Consider the following 21,147-nt stretch of genomic DNA (forward strand, 5'->3'; position numbering starts at 1 on the left):
TTTGAATGAAATTTCATAATTATTCTCATACAAGGATAGTAGTGGCTGCAAGCATTCCAGTATTGTTAATAGATAATTCCTGAAATTTGATACTAAGATTATCAAATTGACTCACTAGCTATCATAGTCATTCTTAGACTACAGGAATGCTAATTAATGCTAATTAAGGGCATTCCGGACCAAATTTATTGGAAAATTTCCTGGTTAACCTCAATTTCAGAATTACAAAGAATTATCAGTCAAATTTCTAATTAGAATGAAAATTTTAGTTACAAACAATGTAAAAAAATTTGAAATTTTAAATTATGCGTAAATTTTAATTTAAAAAATGCACTCAACTTTAATTGTTCATATAACCCAATAACTCCAACAGTTTTCAAGCTACGGTAATGAAAGACATACCATTCGATTTTTAAAAACAATACCTAGCGACTCTAGAAGCCTTTTTTTAATATGTGCATGGTTTGACTTATATATGGGAAGGGGAGGAAGGTGTGGGGTAAAAATGTGAAAAAATGGGAAGAACGCGAAAAAAAACGCTGAGTAAAATCAAAAATCGGGGCTCCACAGTCGCTAGATATTGTTGTTACAAATCGACTGATATGTGTCTCGACATTGTAGCATGTGATTTGCAAAAGTTATAAACTTTTTTAGAGTACCCCTTATTTGCCGTTTTCTATTAATTCCACGTTTTTTTTCATTTACATGAACAAAAAGGTCTTAGATTTCTTTTTACATATGTGTACCAAGTTTCAAAACGATCCGCCTGTAAACAAAAAAGTTTTGTTGGAGGGTAGCCGACTAGCCGGTCCCCTTAAGTAAAATCTAAAGGCTTTATCTATAAATGTAGCGGTAGCGCTGTAGCGGCAAAACCTCGTATCGCTACTTAAATATGTAGCGGGCGCTACCGCTACCGCTACATTGCCTTAAATGTTGAGCCGCTACCGCTACTGAAAACGTAGCGGCCGCTACATGTAGCGCGCTACTGCCCACCTCTGCTCATGGGGTCAATCTTACTCCAGCTGACTGTTACAATTAAAATTAATTGTCGCGAAGATGCCAAATTGCGTTCCGTGTTGACTTTTTAACTAGGATTTGAAACGTTCAAGTCTAAACTTGTAAAAAAAACTTGTAAAGATATTCATCTGCCATTAATACATGTGTTGGACCTCTTTTTCCTGCGGGCTTCGAACAGTACTTGCCTTTTCTTTTCGAAGTTGAGGTCCAACTTTGATTTTGTAATTAAAATGGTTTTTATTGAAATCCTCAAAGCAACTTTTATATGTTGTTAAAATTGAAATATAAGACAGCTGCGTGATGAACTCATGCTGTATACGAGGTGAGAATTTTCAAGCAAGCGTTGGCGCGATGATATCAGTTTTATCTTGAAATTCAGCTTTATCCTAATAATTTCGATACGATACTTAAAAATTTAAGAAAATTTAAGAATCTAAAATCGCTGATTGCAGAAATTGAATTCTGGCTGATCAACATCGCGTATACTCGTAATGGGCGTTATTTTAATTTCACCAGCATGGGTGCGTTAGGCCAAGCATAGATATTTAAAGTTAGGTCTTGAAAAGCGTAGCAAAGGTGCTTCAACAGAGGCTTGGAATGACTATCTGCAGGGAAATAGCCCAACAGTTACAACTTAAAGTGAAGCTAATTGTCGCTGATGGAGCTCAGTATTCTTAGGCACAAATTGTTGTAGTTGTTTCCCCGCGCCCGGTCCATGCGTCACTGATCCAACCGAGACTGGAGCCTAAGCACACAACCGCTACTGGAATTCTCTCCAATGATCCACGGTGTTGAGGATGTCGCATTATTACTGCAATTGAATTTGTCTATTGTTGAGAATGGAGGAGGCCAGCCGTTGAGGGGTACCGGGGCGTGGTAAAAGTTGATGGCAGCTATATATAAAGCTGCGCTATAGTGGAGGGTGTTACTGGCGGTTTTAATTGCTTCACAGTTGATGGTTGGCAGTGCTGGCTGAACAACATTTATGAGTTTGGTGTGTAGAGTATTTTTTTGTAGCGGGGTTGGTGGTGTCGGGGTGTCGGGGACTAAAATGATAATGAGAACTGAGAACTATAATAGACGATAAATACAAGAAATCAAAATATAAGTAAACCGTGCGTTTCCTTAGCTCATGCTCTACTTTCGTATTAGAGATTCGGAGCCTCTCTGTGATGTAAAAAATTAAACCCATATTTAGGACCAGTAATGATGAGCTAAACACTGAACATAGAACCGAACACCATACACATGAATAAAGAACATATATACATTTATCTATAAATTAACGACAATATTATTCCAGCAGGACTCAATTTACACGCACATTATTACCACTAATATCGCCAGAACTTATGCAACCACTTATCTCTGGTAGATCACGCAACCCTGACAATTAAATAAGTGAACATTACTGGCGTAGTTATTAAAATCAAATCAAAAAATTATAAAATCAAAATCAAAAAGTAAATCAAAATGATTTACTGAATCAAAGTAAAATGATAAATTTCACGAATCCTATTGCAATCCCTAACAGTGGACCGGTTGTAGAGGAAATAGATTTATTGCTGTATAGATGATTTTTAAGTTGCAAAGTATTAGGTTTAGGATTTTGGTTTTCAGTTTTCAATCACCTTAGCCGTGACCTCCAGCAGTAGGGCGTTTTGTCTATCATTGTGTGTGTCTAGTGGTCTTGCCGTGGAGGTAAGACAATCGATAGCTTCATGGTTGAACTAGTAGTATATAGTTCAACCATGGATAGCTCTGTGATTGTATTTGTGATTGTTCAATTTTAGAGTGAATCATTTCGTGTTAGTGATTATTTGTGCGAGTTAATTTGTTTATTATATTTTCTCTAGTTACCTATTTCAAGTGTTATTTTTGTTCTATTTCAGGAAGGCCTCGATTATTGGACATTGAAGTAAATTGGAAGTGATTGAAACGCACTGTTAGGATTCGGGTTAGGAAACCTAACCCTAATAGGGTTAGCTTACTAGGGTCTAGGCTGTTAGGTTTGTTGCTTTGTTTCTATTTATTCTTTGTTAATTATATCTACTTTTAACCGTTTATTTATTGAAAATACTTGGTTTAGTAAAGTGATTGTTTGATGAAGTATTGGGTGCGGAACGATCACGTGCTATGTGTCGGGAAATACTTGTTCGTTGAGAGTTTGGCATTAGAAGCTCCCCAACACCGTCTCGTGATTTGGTGGCGGGGGGAGCGCAGCCGTGCACCACCAATTTTGTGCACCAATAGGCCCTGAATCGAACGCCTTGTATCTCTCCGGTCCTACACCAATCAGCCGTGCACCACTCGGCTTTGTCATCTTCCGGCCATGACCACCACCTGCCGTGCACCACCAGGCCGCGGATCGGATATGACTTCCAGGCATCGTTAAATTACGTAATTTTACGTTCGCCGCATCTGAGGTTAGGTTTCAGATAGCATAGTTCTGTTCCAAAATTTCCGTTCGTTCGAGGGCTGGTTCGACCCACGGCCTAGATACGGACAGCTTGAAGTGTTAAAGGCTACGTTCCGGAAGGCAGGAATCATGATGGTCCATTACATCCAGGGCAGTGGTGGTCGTCGGCAGGCGACCCCATTTAACACTTGGAGCGAAGATGGTGACCGGCAATTGATTGTGGCAACCTGTAATATTGTTCTCATAGCGGCGTTTTGAACTGTTTGGAGGCGGGTGGTGATGGAAGCGGAGATGAGAGTCCAGATTGGGCAAGCATAGCCAATTATTTGGCTGCCGATGTCTTTTTATGTTTGTAGCTACGAGGGTTTCCATGTCTTGTTCGTAGCATGTACCTGAGATGTACATCCTTTACCCTTTCAGTATGTTGCAGCGTTTTTAATGGTTTTCGCTGCCGTGCTACCGTGGACTGGGCAGTGAAGTTAAGGATGGGATCAAAGGTTAGGCCAAGGATTTTTGGGTTGTGGAAAAGTGGAAAAGCGGAAAGAGTTGGTTGTTGATTTTGACTTGAGGATAGTAGTTTTATTGGATCGTGTGCGGTGTTATAAGGGTAAGTGTCGACTTAGTGGTAGAGATTTCTATGTTTCGGCGGATGAAATAATCGCAGAGTAACGGAAGGTAGTCGTTGAGTTCAAGTAGAGTGATATGGTAGACGTTGGGAGCGGTGTTGTAGAAATCGCTGGCATAGGAGATAATTTGATGTTAGGTTGTGGTTGAAGTGCTTTGGAAACGTAGTAGCTAAAAAGGGCAAGTGACAGAACAGAGCCCTGTGGGACACTAGTGTGGTAAATACACTATTTTGAAGCTTGATGACGAAATTACGTCGAGGCCGAATGGCCGTGTAGGTATTTGGAGATCCAGCGGCTGATTGATCTGGATAGTTGGGAGGAGAGGTCATCAATCTGGATCCGGGGTCGTTGACTGTGTCGAAGGCTTTGGTGAGGCCCGGTGCGGTAAATATAGTTCGGTGAGCAGGCCTCTTTTGGTGCAGACCTCAGATGATGTCCATTGTGAGTAGAGTATATAAGGGTCGTCGTGGTCGAGTGTCCTTGTCGAGAGTCCTTGTCGAAAACCGTGTTTTCCCATCGTCTTTGGCAAAGTTAGTGAAGGTGATTTTCGTGTCCAAGTTTAGCGTACCGTGTTCAGCGCGTAGCCGATTTTTTTTCTTGATGCGCGAGTGCCAGAGTGGGTCATGTGCGTTCAGGTCACAAAGCATTATACATGTAGAGAATCCAGTATTAGGAAATGGGAAAGAGAAACTTTGAAGTTCGGTGGGCAGGAGAATTGTGCAAAAATTTGTCATCGTCGGTCGTTGATTCACAGACGTCGTAGGAGCGAAACGTCGATGTAATTCAGTATTCTAATCGATTGATGTTGTATAAACGGATGTTATCGTAAATGATGTTTTACGTCATGACATTTAAATCAATTGATGTTGGTTTTCAGACCTGTGTACGGATTGGTGTTGTAAATATGTACTTTCTGAGAATTGATTTAGCAGAATCCCCAGTGTAATCAATCCTATGAAGATTTTGTTTTGTTTCTCTTTCTGTCTGTATTTGCCGTTTTATGTATGGTGTGGAATTCACATGGTGGAACCACTGAACTTTAATTCGATAAAGTCAATTCAGTTTGCGTCGCCACAATAACTTGACAGACGGATGAAAGCCTTGACAGCAGTTATTCTTAATAAAAATGGCTAGTATAAAATCGCCTTGTCGTTTGAATATCGCATTGAAGGAAATTTCGAAAATTTATACCTCAGAGTTTTATAGAAACTTTTCTGAGATTAGCTCTGTCATCTAACTTCATATTAATTGCGCACAGAAGTAATTGCTACCTACTCTACTAGCAGACCATAAATGACTGACGGTCGATTGTTACATTGCCGGCACATTATCAGTCTCAGACCGTCGATTGCTACATAACGAGCAGACTATATGTCTCTGACCGGCAATTGCCACATTGCAAGCCAATAATCCGTTCCCGACCGATAATTGCTACATTGCACGCAGATAATCGGTTTCTGACTGTCGATTGCCACATTGCGAGCAGATCATCAGTCTCTGACGGTGTGTTACAAGATAGTTATTTTGGCATATACTTCCTTCAAACGCATTCATCGAATTGCTTATTTCAAATGCTATTTTTATTGGCATTTATATACGTCCACCATTTGTTGAATTTTGTTCAAAGGAGGAGAACGAACCCCAGAGCATTTTTTGCGTCCGGGTCATGATGATGGAACAAAAGTCTTCGAGTTCCATGGTGCCCATCATCGAAGAAAGCCTTTCTGACAACGAGTTTTGCTCCTCACTCCCTCCTATGGGCGACGACCTGAAAACTTCCGACGAATCCCCAGAGCAAGACCAACCAAATGAGGAACCAACTGAACTCAAAGGAAAATTCCCTGTTGTACAAGCAGTTCCTGACCTGGATGGAATTGTTGGAGCGATCGGTCAGGTTCTCGATATTTGCACAGCCGCTCTGCTATCCATGCCGTCCCTGCAGCAGCACTTTACTGATGGTCACAGGTGCGTCCCAGGGAGTATACTTTCAAAAAAGTTAAGAGATCGCAAGTTCATCAGCCAATCTTTGACGGCCTTTCAAGCAAAATCCACCAATTATAGACAAGAAAATAGAACGTAAGTACTTACGTTCACTAAGCGAGTTTTGAAAGTATGGCCCCAGATTTTCAAGATCGCCATCACGTTGTTGGGTCTCTACTGAACTCACCAACTTGCCAACACGACCGTATAGAGTCAGGGTTACCGATGAATCACAATTAAAACATTATATCGTACCGTTATCTTAAAGTATAAACAAATTCATTATCAATGAGCTATAAACAATGAAACTAAGGGAACACTCATGAACGATAACACGTTAATTCGAGGCTTCCATCTTGATGTATCGAAACTCTAGTCTTAGTTAGTTCTTGATTTAAAGTTTGAAATTTGCTTAGATCTGGGGATTGAGATTTGATAATCGAGGCATTCCTAGAGAAACCGAAAATATATAAATTTCCAATCGGTAATAAACAGAAAATAATTATTTTCAAAATAATGCCAATAAAAAATATCTGCTAATCGATTCACAATCACACGGCAATCCACGGCACAATAATCTTATCACTCTAAAATAAATGACTTTCTGAACTTGCGGATTATTATCAAATTCTAAAACGAATATCGCCTTGTAAAGCTGCATTACTAATACCTACCAATTTTTATCCCTTACAATGTTGTAATGATTATACCTCTTCACCATTCTTATTAAATTATCATATTCCAAAATCCAATTTCCGGTCACTGAACACTTCTGTAGCTTGGACCCATGATTATTTTACTGTCGTCCTTTCTTCTCGAATTTGCCATTTAAAATTAGACACTCAAGGCACTTCTACATTTTTAAAACGAGAAATTGCATAGTGCCCATATAGCAGTTTAAATGAATTGCACGGGAATGCATTAAGGTACTTATAATATAATTTGTTGTTCAATTTTTAAGTCACAACTGACTTGACATTTCGTATGAATCGTATAACTTGTCAATGCGTCCCGTAGTTCCTCAACAGTGTTACGACGTTATATTGATCTTGTTTATTTTGTGTTGATCATATCAGCGTTGAATTAGTTAATAATATCAAATATAATGAAAAGTGTTACATAACTCAGTTACTTGCTGATTTGTGATACATTTTTGAATTTATTCCGTTAGGTCATTATAAGTTCTACGTATTTGAATTTGTTTTTTTTTTCGCAAAAGATCATCATACGGAAGAACTTCACAGAAAGAAGTTTGATATGAAAATTTTATAAGTGGCTGGGGCTTAGAGAACCCACGGTTCATGTTATGTTTATTATGTGCTTGAAGTTTATTTTATTACTTTTCTTTTACTCATCCTTACCTTTAATTGCAAATCGTTGGCCTAGGATCACGGCTTAAGATGTGAGGTACGAGATGGCCTAATTTTCACGTTTATTCTTCGAGCTTGCCTCGACATTTGGCTAACTATATACCAAATTACAATCTCTCGTAACCATTGGAGCTTTTTCTAACAATGTACCAGTTTGAATTTCAATTGAAATCGCATTTTGACAGTCGCTCATCTCAGACGTCACGAGACGACCGCAGCAGCCCTCTGCTGCACATGCTTGACACTGACCACCGTCTGCCCGAGATACAGACTCGCATGAGGCAGAGCCTGGAAGAGTCGTGGCGACCTGTGGAAGAGAAAGTATCTCGACTTCAAGTCTTGCTCAATAAATCTATTGAAATACAGAGGGAAACAATCAACGACGACGCTTTCTTTAAGGAACCTGAAGCTGATTTTGATAAATTTGATGAGAACGTTGATGCAAAATGCAGCGATGAAGGCGAAGATGAAGAAGATAAAATGAGTAAGTCACAAATGATCGATTTGCGTAATTTAAAATGATACAATATTAAGTTTTGCCAAGCATGGTGCAATATTCATTTTTGTACTATGATTTTTTATATGCGTTACTTTTAATATTGAATTAACGAGCGGTAGAAGTGCTTTTTTAATTAGTTTCACGTGTTGATAATATTCATTATGAATTTATGAATACCTCCTTATAAAGAATTGTTTGTTTTCATGTATAGTATAGTTAGAAATTCGACTGCGTCGGTGGTGAGCCTTAGTCTTTCCAGGAACATAGGTGGAAGTTGACATGGAAGTTTTAATATTCTTTTCATTTTTGAAGCTGAAACTGACCTGAGTCTTCAACTGGGTGCGGTTGAGTGTTTGTTGGCCGAGTGTCAGGAGCTGCCTGTAAAATGTCAGCTCGGTTTGCTGCATTTGGACCTGTCGTCAGGGCGTCAGTGGCTTATTGAAAAGCTCATGCAGCACAAGCACGCGATGCACCAACAGGTTGTCGGGTGCGGACTTTACGTCTTAATGAGTCTCTTGCATTTAATTAACATAATATTCACATTCACCGAGTTGAAATCATTACCATTTTAAAGTGCACTTTCTGGAACTCTTTTCGAAAAATGTATTCAATAAGAGTTTGAAATTCACAGCTTCGTGAGATTAAAAAATTGTACGGCCAAATTAATTTAGTAAAAAGTACCAAAATATGTGTTGATATGATATACATATTATGTAGATATCTTTAATAGTATATTGATATCTTTATTATTACCTTGATATACATATTATTATGTTGATGTCTTTATTATTATGTTGATATTCTTATTATTACCTTGATATCCATATTATTATGTTGATATCTTTATTATTATGTTGATATCTTTATTATTTTGTTGATACCCTTATTATTATGTTGATATCCTTATTATCATGTTGATATCATTATTATCATGTTGATATCCTTATTATTATGTTGATATCTTTATTATTTTGTTGAAATCCTTATTATCATGTTGATATCCTTATTATTATGTTGATATCCTTATTATTATGTTGATATCCTTATTATCATGTTGATATCCTTATTATCATGTTGATATCCTTATTATTATGTTGATATCCTTATTATNAACTTACTCATACTTGGCAGAGGTCAAGCAAGTGGTGCGTAACTTACTCATACTTGGCAGAGGTCAAGCAGGTGGTGCGTAACTTACTCATACTTGGCAGAGGTCAACCAAGTGGTGCGTAAACAACTTACTTTAAGTTCAAGATTCATGACTGTCAATTAAAGATTTTAACATTCTTTACTGATAACCTACACACTTGAATAATAATGAGTAGTAGTTTAAACTTGAATTTAAGATTTACCGACCATCAATTCATTATATTGGAGCCTCCAGTGTTCCAATGAAGGTAACTGGAAATAATTTTTCTATCGTCTTGATAGGTCGACTTTAATGATACAGTTGAACACGTCTTGACTCAAAACAGTGATGTTCAAGGAATCAGTATCAAATGATTATTTGTGTCAATGGAGTTCTTCAACTCAAATTAAAGAAAAATCGTCAGTTATCTATTAATTAGCGCCAAACTGCAAAAATCTTGTCTTAATGGTTGTTGATTAATTTATTAAACTGGAGTTTCACGAGAAATTAATTGTGCGAATATTTATACGAAGTTTCGTGTATTTAATGAATTATTTATCGATTTACTTGATCTATATCGGATATTATATCATATAAAGTTCTTATGAAATGTAAAATGTATCTATCGTATTTCAACCTATAAAATAGAAATGAATGATCGACCAAAACTCCCTAGACAAAATCTCACCAGAAAAAGAAAAAAAAAGTTTTTCCTCAATTCCAGGCATACACAGAAAAAATGAAATAAGTTTTTCCTCAACTCAAGACACAGTTTAACATTAATACGCCTATAGTGAATAATATTTATTGTTTATTTCACCGCATTTTTGTCATTGAAATGGCAGATGCCGTCGCTGGAAGCGAACGCTTCGCTTATTACTCGGGCGTTCCGGACGATCCAACGCTACGGAGTTCCTCTACGTCCTGAGGTCTGCAATTTATAATAAGTTTATTCCATTCTGATTACTGGATCATGAACACTTGAATTACAGTCCAATTAATTTTAGGGATCATTTATCTTTTCAAAATGTAATTTGTGAGCTTATTTTTTTTTTATTTGCGTAATCGCTATAAAAATCATTAATTCACTTGAAACGAAATATATTAGCCTGTCCTAATGCAGGCGTATTTTCTCTCATTGAATGATATTAGAAGTATTCCCTTCCAATTGTCATGCATGAATGCATTTATCTAAATTTATACGCAATTATTATGCATAAATGCATTTATTTAAATTTCAAAGCAATTGGTATTATGCATGAATGCATTTATTCAAATTTCAACTCATTTATTAGGCATTTATTCAAATTTCAACGCATTTATTATACATATATGCATTTATTTAAATTTCAACTCAACTATTGAAGGTTGAGAGTAAATACGAGACTTTAAGCAAGAATCTGAAGCGACTACAGAAGTGCGTGCGGCGCAGCGTGATGGAGCGACCGTCCACGGTGGCTAAACTGAAGAATATCCTCGCGCTGGAGGTCGTCGAGATCAACAAAGAGACGGACAAATTACATGAACAAGTTGAAGTAATACTAAATTATTGGTTTTATCTCTAAACATAATTTGTTATTTTATTAATTTGCTATTAATTTCGATACAATAATCTTTCGTACTTGAATGATTATCTTGTACATGGTTATGTCAGACGATTTTGACCGAATTTGTTCCTAAATATAATTTTTTCTTCCCAATATCTTCGCAATTGATGACTTCGCAATGCAAATTTTTGTTTAATATTCGACAGGCTCTGAAGTTCCTGCGCATAACAAGCGACCGCGAGGAGACCTTGCGCATGCTGGAGGCGGCTGAGGAGCGGTCCTTCGTAATAAGGAAGCAGGCGCAGATGGTGGCGCAGAGGCAGTGTGATTTTCAGGTAAGGTAGTCAGCCATCGGGGGCGGGCTCCCCTATGTGAATAAAATAAAAGTATAAGCTATTATGCTAAAATTGAAAGTCTACTTATATTAGCAATCTATAGGCTAGAGTTTCATTATGTGAATAATAAAGCATCAGGTGTATTGTGAAGAGAGGAAGAACTGTCCATAATCGTAATCTTTTAGCGAATTACTTCACTATGTGAATGATATACAAGTATCGTGTGTAATATAAAGAGGGAAAGAACGGTTTATATAATAAATCCTAACTCCGCCTAATTTGTTCGTATAAGCCTTAAATAACCTTAATTTCTGTTATATTATTTATCAATTATATTGTTACAGCTTGAGAGCAGCTCGTTCTGTAAACTATCCGAGGTAGAGCAAGTAATCTCGGTCAAAACTCAGCTGTGGCGATGCCTTGATCGCTGGGAGAAGCAGCGAGCAGCGTGGCTCAAGGTGAACTTCAATGAGCAAAATGTAGTTATTTGATAAAAATTTGACCAGCTTTATTAGGGAAAAATTAAATTTCTGCCGCCCTCTCGAGCGAAGCCGTTAGACACACGAAAAGTCTAGTTACAAAATGATTAAGAAGGCAAATTAGATAGACTAGACATCCAAGGAGGATAATAAAGCAATTACTAACGGTTGCTCAGGGCAGGCAAATAAACTCCCTTGTTACCATTAAATGGGTCGAAAGAGAGAGAGAGCATTGAAGAGAACTCCTACGTAGTAACAGCATCCTTACTAACGTTTACCATACGATATATAGCGATCTGCGCATCATTATCAACTTTACTGTACTATTATATATAAAATTTGCTATATCAACTTTTTATATATCAGTAATACGCTATATTTATCAACTTTACTGTACTATTATATACAGCGATTACTGTACTATTACCTAAACGATGTCCCAGACTGAGGTGCGGCAGCTGTCGTACCGGGATGTGGTGGCCACGACGCAAGAGTTCAGAGCTGCAACACAGCAGCTGCAGCAGTCGTGTGCAGGGTCGGCCGTGCTGCTTCATCTCGACCAGCTGCTCAGGAGCTTCGAGCAAATGGTATGTTTAGGTTTATACATATTTGCTCTGCTTCTACCCTCTAATGATCGTCAAATGGAATAAGATTGTCCTTTAAAATGTAATATTGGCATAAAGTTAGAAAAATGTTTGTAGTGCTGTAGAGTGAGCATGTGATAAATTGTCGACCTAGTTCATGCATTACTGGATAGGTAGCACCACTTGCTTGATTGTTGACGATGTTCGAATTTAGTTCCATATTTCTCGACCACTCCAGTACTGCTCCATTTTCATAATAAGACATTAGATATATAATCTTTAAATTTGTTAACACCAAACTTTTACTTGTTAGTTTTAAATATTAAAGAGCTGTAAAAAGGTAAGTGTGAAGTAATATAATCTATTTCATACTTTCAAGTATTAGTTTATTGAGAATGTTACATATTTTATTTATAGAATGGTGCAATTTTACAACTTCATGACAACTTTTACACAGAAATAAGGTTACTTTGGTCCTAACAGTTGAGAAATCATGATAATATCGACAACGTTTCGAGTAAGCTGAACAAAAAGACGTGCAACTGTTGTTCAGATGAAGAAGATGGTTAAATGACATTATAGTCTGACAGGCAAAGCGATACCTTTTCTGATCTGGGAAAAATAATCAAGAAAAGTAATCACTGATTTCCCGAGTTCCACCAGCCCAAAATTTCGACCATAATTTTTAATCATGTTTTCCCTGATTTCCATCAATCTTCCCAGAGTTTCGACCATAATTTTAATCATGTTTTTCCCTATTTCCATCGATATTCCCAGAATTTCGACCATAATTTTAATCATGTATTTCTCGATTTCCATCAATATTCCCAGAATTTCGACCATAATTTTTAATCATGTATTCCCCGATTTCCATTGCATATAATTGATTATTTTAACCTTTGAAACTCTCTGAATGATTTTTTTTACAAGTAATGGTAACCATTTGTAACATATGTAATGTCTTTCATTAATGTTAATCAATCATCAGTAACAACAAATGAATTAATTTTGAGCTCGTTCATGCCGTTGCAGTCCCGGAGTTTACTGGAAGACATCGAAGTGCCCGTGCACGTCACAGACGGCCAGCACCGTCTTGCAGACATGGAAGACGTTCTAAGTCAGCTCTTGCAGACAGACCTCAGCCTGCAGACCTTGCTTCACTCCCCGCACGCTCTCCACATAAAGGAAGAGGCTGTGCAACTCAGAGATATACACTTGCTGATCAAAAATACTTTGGTAAGACATTAGTGTCGACATTCATCTCTGATTCAATTAGTCTAGAAGATAATTTAATACAAGCAAGCATCTCTAGTTTTTTAAGTGAAACACATTTCTCTACATAAATCATGTGAAATGCTGTACAAAGAAATTATAAAAAATCACTATTTGTACAGAAAGCTACTTCAATACCAGGCGTTTGTACCTAACGAGTCCCAAATCAAAGCCTTCGCACATTCCAAGCTTTTTCCTAATCCATGCACGGAGTTGTTGCTTGGGTACCAAACACTCCCAAGACCACAATATATCAATAAGGGAACCTCGAATAACAGAGAATTCGCAATATTTAAAAGCAACGGGTAGTTTACCCGTTCATTAACAATTAAATTTCGAAGACAGATTTTCATCAAAATGTGTGCTAACTAACTTGAAATTAATTTTGGTACTTTAGAATACTGTAAAATTAAATTTCAGCGTTTGGTCTCACTCCGTTAATGCAGTTAATACAAGTAAATGTTTCCATCAGGACGAGTGGCAGAATCTGGAACGCGAGTTTTGCGTGTATCACGAGGCTTTCTCATCGCAAGCCGCCGAGGTGCTGTTCCCGGCGCAGTTCTCCGTCTTCTCTTCTGTCGAGGCTTTCTGGACAGACCTCATGCGGAGGTAATGCACATTTTAACAGTTGCGCTAAAGTTATGATTTTTTTTGGTTCAATATAAATTGTCTGTACAACTTTTTAGGTTCCATTGATCTAAAAAATAATTTATACGCTTGCCCTGCGATCGTATCGGCGAAAGTTAGCTTGACCGGAACTCAGGAATGGATTGCTTACTTTTAGTGAACTGTCTTATCGCAAGGCAATGCCTTGCCAAAACTACGATCATTTAAGCGATTGACCGATTGCTGTCAACTTTTTAGAATGCAGCCGCTATTTACCTTAGCACTAGCCTTAAAATTAAACTTCCTTTAGAGCGTCCGCGGCCCCTAGAGCGGTGGCACTGCTGCGAGGTCAGCTTCTCCAAGAAGAGCTCAACTTCCAGCTGGAAGAACTGAGGTCTTTGAGACTCTGTGCTACGCCTCTTCTCAACTCGAGACGCCTCACCTTCCCTCGCCTCTTCCTTCTCGATGATGAATCGCTTTTGAAGCTTCTAACCATCGACAACGTCAGTAACTATAGCGTGAACGTTTTTCCATATAGAATTCACAAGCAGTATATTAGCGATTTTTTTACTTAGTCGACCACGTTTTTTAGACGCGAGTTTCAAAAGATTTTCCACGATAATATGTATAGATACTTTGTTTTTTAATTAGATCAAATCGTGACCAATGACATCTGCTTGTTATATTTTTTTGGGCTCAGTTAATAACCCATATGATTTTAATTAATTTATGCTTTCATTAGGTAATGGTTGTTCGAGAGGTTAATTAAGATCACCGAGATTGAAGCTATAAGTGGGAGCTCGAGAGCTGAAGATGGGTCTGAGGTCCACAATTACTGTTGCATTTTACTCACGATGACTGAGATGTTAGTGAAACATTCCTGTACGATGGTGTCGTTATTTGAAATTCAAGGCAGATTGAGACGGCGCCTGATTATTTCTCGCCTCGGGCAATTATTCTGGCATTTCGGTCCACGACGACTGTTTTACTTCAGCTATCATTTCCCTAAACGATGACCGTGTTTGCTCACGACAGGTCGAGGCGGCATGTGAAGAGTTCTTGCAGCGGCTCTTCTCTGGCGCTGTGGCTGTGACAACGGACGGGCCCTATATCACTTGCCTGCTGGCTGCTCACGAAGAGCGTCTATTTCTTCACAAGGTCAATAATGAAATTATACAATTTTTTTGGTAAGTGAATCGCTTCATTCAGGTAGAATTACATAAAAAAACTGTCAACAGTGAGCTAGGGGTAATTTAAACGCGTCATACGTAGTTTTTCGCGCTAATTCAAAAGTCCACTCAGTTTTCCGTACATATGAGAAAAAAGTCGAGAGCATGAAAGCACTGCCGTTGGCAACATTCGTAAAATATTCAGTCTAGCTCCGTTTGTGAGTGCAAAATGCGATTTAAATTCAAGAAATATGTTTGAACCCGAACTCAAGCAGCATATGTGCAGCACGATCTACTGTTCAATCGAAACAGAGTTTTTTGACGCAGCTATGCATCGAACTTGATTCAACAAATATATCTATGATAAAGCTTTGCAGTGAAGTGATTCGAAGGTCATTTGAATTTGGTAACATAGTATTCCAAGATTATTGCAGCGAAGAAAAGATGGAATTTCTCTATTCCTCGGAACTGTGAACTTTAGAAGGACCGATAATTAAAAAAAATTATTGAAATTGGATTTGATAAGACTTGTAATGCTATTGCATGGCTCAGCGAGAACTCTGTTGTCTGATCTTGCAGACAATTTGCATTTTCTTCATCACTAGCATTAAAACATTCTTCCTGAAAATGTCTAGTTAGAGCCGAACAAGGCGAGTGTATTCATTAAGATATCCGACGATGGAGCCACGCTATTAGGAGCTTTGTAATCTGAGCACCATAACTAACTATTTTATAGAATTATGTCAAATTATGATGTATTTTTGTGATCAGAAGCTTATATTTGTTCTCGGCAATTAGAGGAATGCTTAAGTAGCGCAACTGATTTAGTTTAGCGACAACACTTGTTATGAAAAAGCTTCTGAAGTTTTCAAAAATTGTGGAATTGAAATTGATGATGAAAATTGAAACAGCTCCACTGTGCACCTCTGAATTGAGTAAATAATGATAGCCCAAAAAATTCAAGCTAGATTGCAAGATAATGAGGAAAATTGTCTTTTACATGTTATTTTAAACATATGTCATTGTATTTAACTTAGTCGTGGAACAATATTTTCTATGAAATTCTATCGTTCCATAAAATTAATTTAAATCACATTTGTATGTTTTTAGACTTCATAACTACATTTCGAACACAATCTCATTTATCGTTGACGGTTGTAAAAATTATTTAAGTAAAGACAGCAGCTATTAATTTATTGAATTTTCATTTCTTCAGAGATCTACAATTATTTCCATTGGGCTATTCTCAAAAAAAGTATTATCTCTACATGATTTATATTAGCCGACTTCTCTCTACATGATTTATACTGCCCTACTTATCTCTACCTGATTTATACTGCCCGACTTATCTCTACCTGATTTATATTGGCCGACTTATTCCATCATCACAGGTAGTTGTGATTGTATCCCACGCAGGCAGTCCCTGCCCGCCACCGCGTAGAGGACTGGCTGAGTCGACTGGAAGCAGCCATGCGGGCCTCCATGCGTCGTCTGCTGCTGCGTCATTGTGACACGTCTTTCCTCCAACTCATGGCGCTGGGCAACGCTGTGCCTGTACAGGCGAGCAAATATGACAGAGTTAATATGTTGCTTTGTAATTATGTGTTTACGCGTTCAATTGGAAAACTCCGGGTCTAAAAGAGAGGCTGGTTTAATATTTCTGGTGAGTTATTTTATATGTCACTAGCTGACGGCGTGCATGTGTCATATTTAGGATGATTATACACATTCTACTTTGGGGTAAAAAGCCTTAAAGTCTGTCGCTGTCTACTATTTCGTCTTTCACTGGTTAAATTACTTCCAAACGTCGACCGACTCTTGATAAGTTCCGAAACATTTTACTTAAATAGTTTCGAAATATTTTAATTATGTGTCGATTAGCACATGACAAACTAAATTTAAAATTTTAAACGTTTCTCTAATTGCCCAGGTTGTTGATGTCTGCACTCGTATTCGATGGGCCTCAAAAATGGTTCAAGTGATCGACGGAACAGCAGAACATGAAGCTGTCGTCGAAGAGGATTTGCTGCATGAATTTGCTCATAGTTCCAGCGTTACAGAATCCAGCAAATTCTGCAAGCCCAACATTGGAACTGTTCGTCAGTTGGTCGAAGATCAGCTTCGGTATGTCAGTCATCTTATTTTAGAAAATGAAAATTGTCATTTGAAGAATAAAAAATTGTCTTCAAATGAAATAAGCGACCATAGTCGCTTCGAGGAAGTAACTCCACACCTTATAGTTGATCACCCTCGACCACCCAAACAACTTTCCCGCAAGATCGGAACTTTATACGAAAGCCAAACTTTGCAAGACCATGATCTTTATCACGAAACTTCAAAATCAACACAGACTTTCCACGATGAAGATGGGCAGGATTCCGAAGGACTGCGAGATGGAATGGATTCGAGAAATCAACAAATAAAAATTTCACATTATGAGGCTCTTACGGAAGCCGATTTTGGTGAGTAATTCCATCGGCCAGACTATGCCTTGGTCGAAGGATGTAGCATTAAATAGACGAATGACCTTATTTGTGTAATGATTGTAATAAATAATAAAAATGATTTCAAATTTTCCCTGTTGGATGTGCCCTATACTCGAGCGAGTTAAAACTTAACCGCTATGAATGTTTCTTACCATACGGTTTTTAATGGTTATACATTTCCGAATTCGTTGTTTTTTTAAGTTTCGTGGGTTGCATTACGAACGCTATAAAATGTTATGAAAGTTATTGGTTTACATATTGTTGGCTCTGACATTAAATACTCGGGATCAAATAGGTTTTGGAATCAAGTAAGGAAGATCACGTTGTTCCTTGTATATTATTAATACTTTCTGTTATATTTTCCCAGCAAAGCAGTTGATGCTGGAAACTCGAAGACTTCGGCACATCTTCTTCATGCTTTGCGACTTGCGAGACAGCACTTCTGAGCTTCAAAAGTCTTCTCCCAGAACTAGGTATTTTGGTCTTTTCAAGATGGCGCTTTTACTGTTAGTCGTGATCGAAAAGAAACGAAATTTAGTTTACTGTCGTATTGGCAAACTTTGACACTCTCAGGGTTAGGCATTCATACTAATATTTTCATTAATTTCAGTTATTCAATGTTGACCTTCAATCGGGACATACATTTGCGAATATATTAGTAACTATATTATACGCAAATTGGTCATTTCAACATATAAACAAAGAAAAATACTTGTGATTATCACTTGTGATCAGTGCTATGTTTGGTACGATGAAACAGCTTGAGCTGGCCGTGGCTACGTCACGGTCACCACAGCGTGCTAGGCAGCGGCCGTACCAGGAACGTCTTCTGGACCGTAGCTGGGATGTCATTCCAGTACGGATTGGAGTTCTTCGGAATTCCAAAGTGGATTTGCCGGAGCCCATCATCTGACCGAGCGATGTTCAATCTTCTGGCCGCGGCGCACTATAACCGCTGTGAGTTTATCTACTTTTGGACTTACATGTTAACTTTTGCTGAATACTATCAAATTATCAATACTAAGTGCGGTTAAAGCTCGATATACGTGAGCTGTGAGACTCTACTTTGATTTCGCTACACTGCCAACATTATACCTAAATTTTCGTGATAAAATTTCAATAATGACTAACCTTTGATATCTAAACGGTCGTTTATATAAAAAGACGAAAATAATCTTTGTCTTAAGCTACATTTAGCTTTAAAAAATGAATCAGAACTATATGCCGGACTTCCTCTAGTTACATACTGTTTTAACTTGTCTGCTCCTCAAATAAAATGAACTTTTCACGCAAAATTCGGTTTTATTAAAGAAAGCTTCAAATTTGTGGCTCTATATACACTCACATGTTATAATATGACGCGCTTCAGACGTGGGGAATACTTTCCAAAATTCAGGCTTTTTCTACGGATAACGTAACAAAGATTACAAGATTATAACAAGCCATTATTTTGGCATGCAAATGTGCTGAACTTATGCATTAGATTGAGGAGAAACTGAGACTTTGATGAAGGATTTGCCTGCTCATGGCAAGGTGGGGTCACGATAGGCGGCGTGGGATGCGGTAAGGCGGCGTCTGTGATGGCGGTTGCCCAGCGCTGCGGCCGACACGTCGTCGAGGTTGCAGGACAAGAGGCGGGGCAGGTCAGATTATTTTCTAATGATGCAGTGTTACGAACAATCTATGAANTTCAAATTTGTGGCTCTATATACACTCACATGTTATAATATGACGCGCTTCAGACGTGGGGAATACTTTCCAAAATTCAGGCTTTTTCTACGGATAACGTAACAAAGATTACAAGATTATAACAAGCCATTATTTTGGCATGCAAATGTGCTGAACTTATGCATTAGATTGAGGAGAAACTGAGACTTTGATGAAGGATTTGCCTGCTCATGGCAAGGTGGGGTCACGATAGGCGGCGTGGGATGCGGTAAGGCGGCGTCTGTGATGGCGGTTGCCCAGCGCTGCGGCCGACACGTCGTCGAGGTTGCAGGACAAGAGGCGGGGCAGGTCAGATTATGTTCTAATTATGCAGTGTTGCGAACAATTAATGAAGGTTTTTAGCTGCCGCTTGTTTGTTTTTCTAGCAAAGACATCACTTTTTGAGCAGTAATAGGGCGTTTAGAGCCACATAGAGTGATCAATTGGGCGCCAATCTCTCTTCTGGAACAAGAATCTAGTTGTCGCGAGAAAATAAACAGTTCTGTAGGTAGATTTTATTTTTATTTTGGTACGAAGATGGAAGAATTAATTCATTAATCTGGCTTTATGAGTCACTTTAAAAGATTCAAGATTCAAAACTAATATAATACAATATAGTGTGATATAATATATATAATATAATATGATATAATATAATATAATATAATGTAACATTTCTCGGTGTCAATCAGGCGTCTCAATCCATTCATTATAATTATATTCTAAGATTAGATCATCTGTAATTGAGACGAAATATTCACTAGACCAGGAAAAATACTAGATTTGAGTCAGCATGGAGAACATCACGTGACAGATCACGCGATCGAACCCACAGTAGTGGGCGGAAGCCGTGATTCTATAAAAGGCCTGAGAACATTAGTAATGCCTTCAGTAAATGACAAGTACGCCGCGCTGTAACTCGCGCTAGAGCTACTCCGACTTTACGGTCGACGTCTTAGTCTTATACCATTAAAACTCACAAATATTACCATTCTGTATCAAAATAAGTACTCTAGAGGACAGATTGTGTCTAGCTTATCTCTCACGATCTTAGTCAATAAATACCTGTCCTCAGGTTCAGGTAGGAATACCTAGAAAGTCTGGAGGCGCATAAACGTGCCTCCGGGTATATCGTAAGTTTTAAGCCATGTTGGTTTGTAGCCTATTCTTAACCACCCGGCCAACTTGCCGATTTCAACAGAATTTTCACAACCAGTAGCAAGTCTCATGTCGCCCCCAACTCGCTGCCTCATCTTGATTATGAGCACTCGGCCATCAAAATATGACATAATACTACTACAAACTTTAGCTCTCAGATGTTTCTTCATATATTAAAATAGACTTTGAGCTTACTTTCAGTGAAGAAAAAACCTTGATGATCGCTACTGAAGAAGACATATTAATTTAAAGCTTGATTGCGAAAGGAACAATTTCTTTGAATTATTTTAACCTATTAGCTTCACAATCAGTCCTGAAGAGGAAATTTCACTCTCATGACATTTACTGATCAATATTACATGATAATAATGTTACATCCATGTACTGACGACAGAGTTTGGGGCGCGTGGTGAGAGGCTGCGCTGCAGGCGGTCTCTGGCTGCTGCTCAGAGACGCGGACGCTCTGCACGCGGACGACGTACATGATTGTTCGGCGTCAATCAGGCATCTCATTCCATTCATTATAATTATACTCTAAGATTAGATCATCTGTAATTGAGATGAAATATTCACTAGACGTGGAAAAGTACTACATCTGTCAGCATGGACAACATCGCGTGACAGATCACGCGATCAAGACCTCGGTAGTGGGCGGAAGCCATGATTCTATAAAAGGCCTGGGAACCTTAGTAATGCCCCCAGGAGCTGACAAGTGCGCCACTATGTAACGCGTTAGAGCTACTCAGACCTTACGGTCGACGTCT

The sequence above is a fragment of the Hyalella azteca genome, unplaced genomic scaffold, assembly GCF_000764305.2.
Source record: "Hyalella azteca isolate HAZT.00-mixed unplaced genomic scaffold, Hazt_2.0.2 contig15705, whole genome shotgun sequence".
NCBI classification, from domain to species: domain Eukaryota; kingdom Metazoa; phylum Arthropoda; class Malacostraca; order Amphipoda; family Hyalellidae; genus Hyalella; species Hyalella azteca.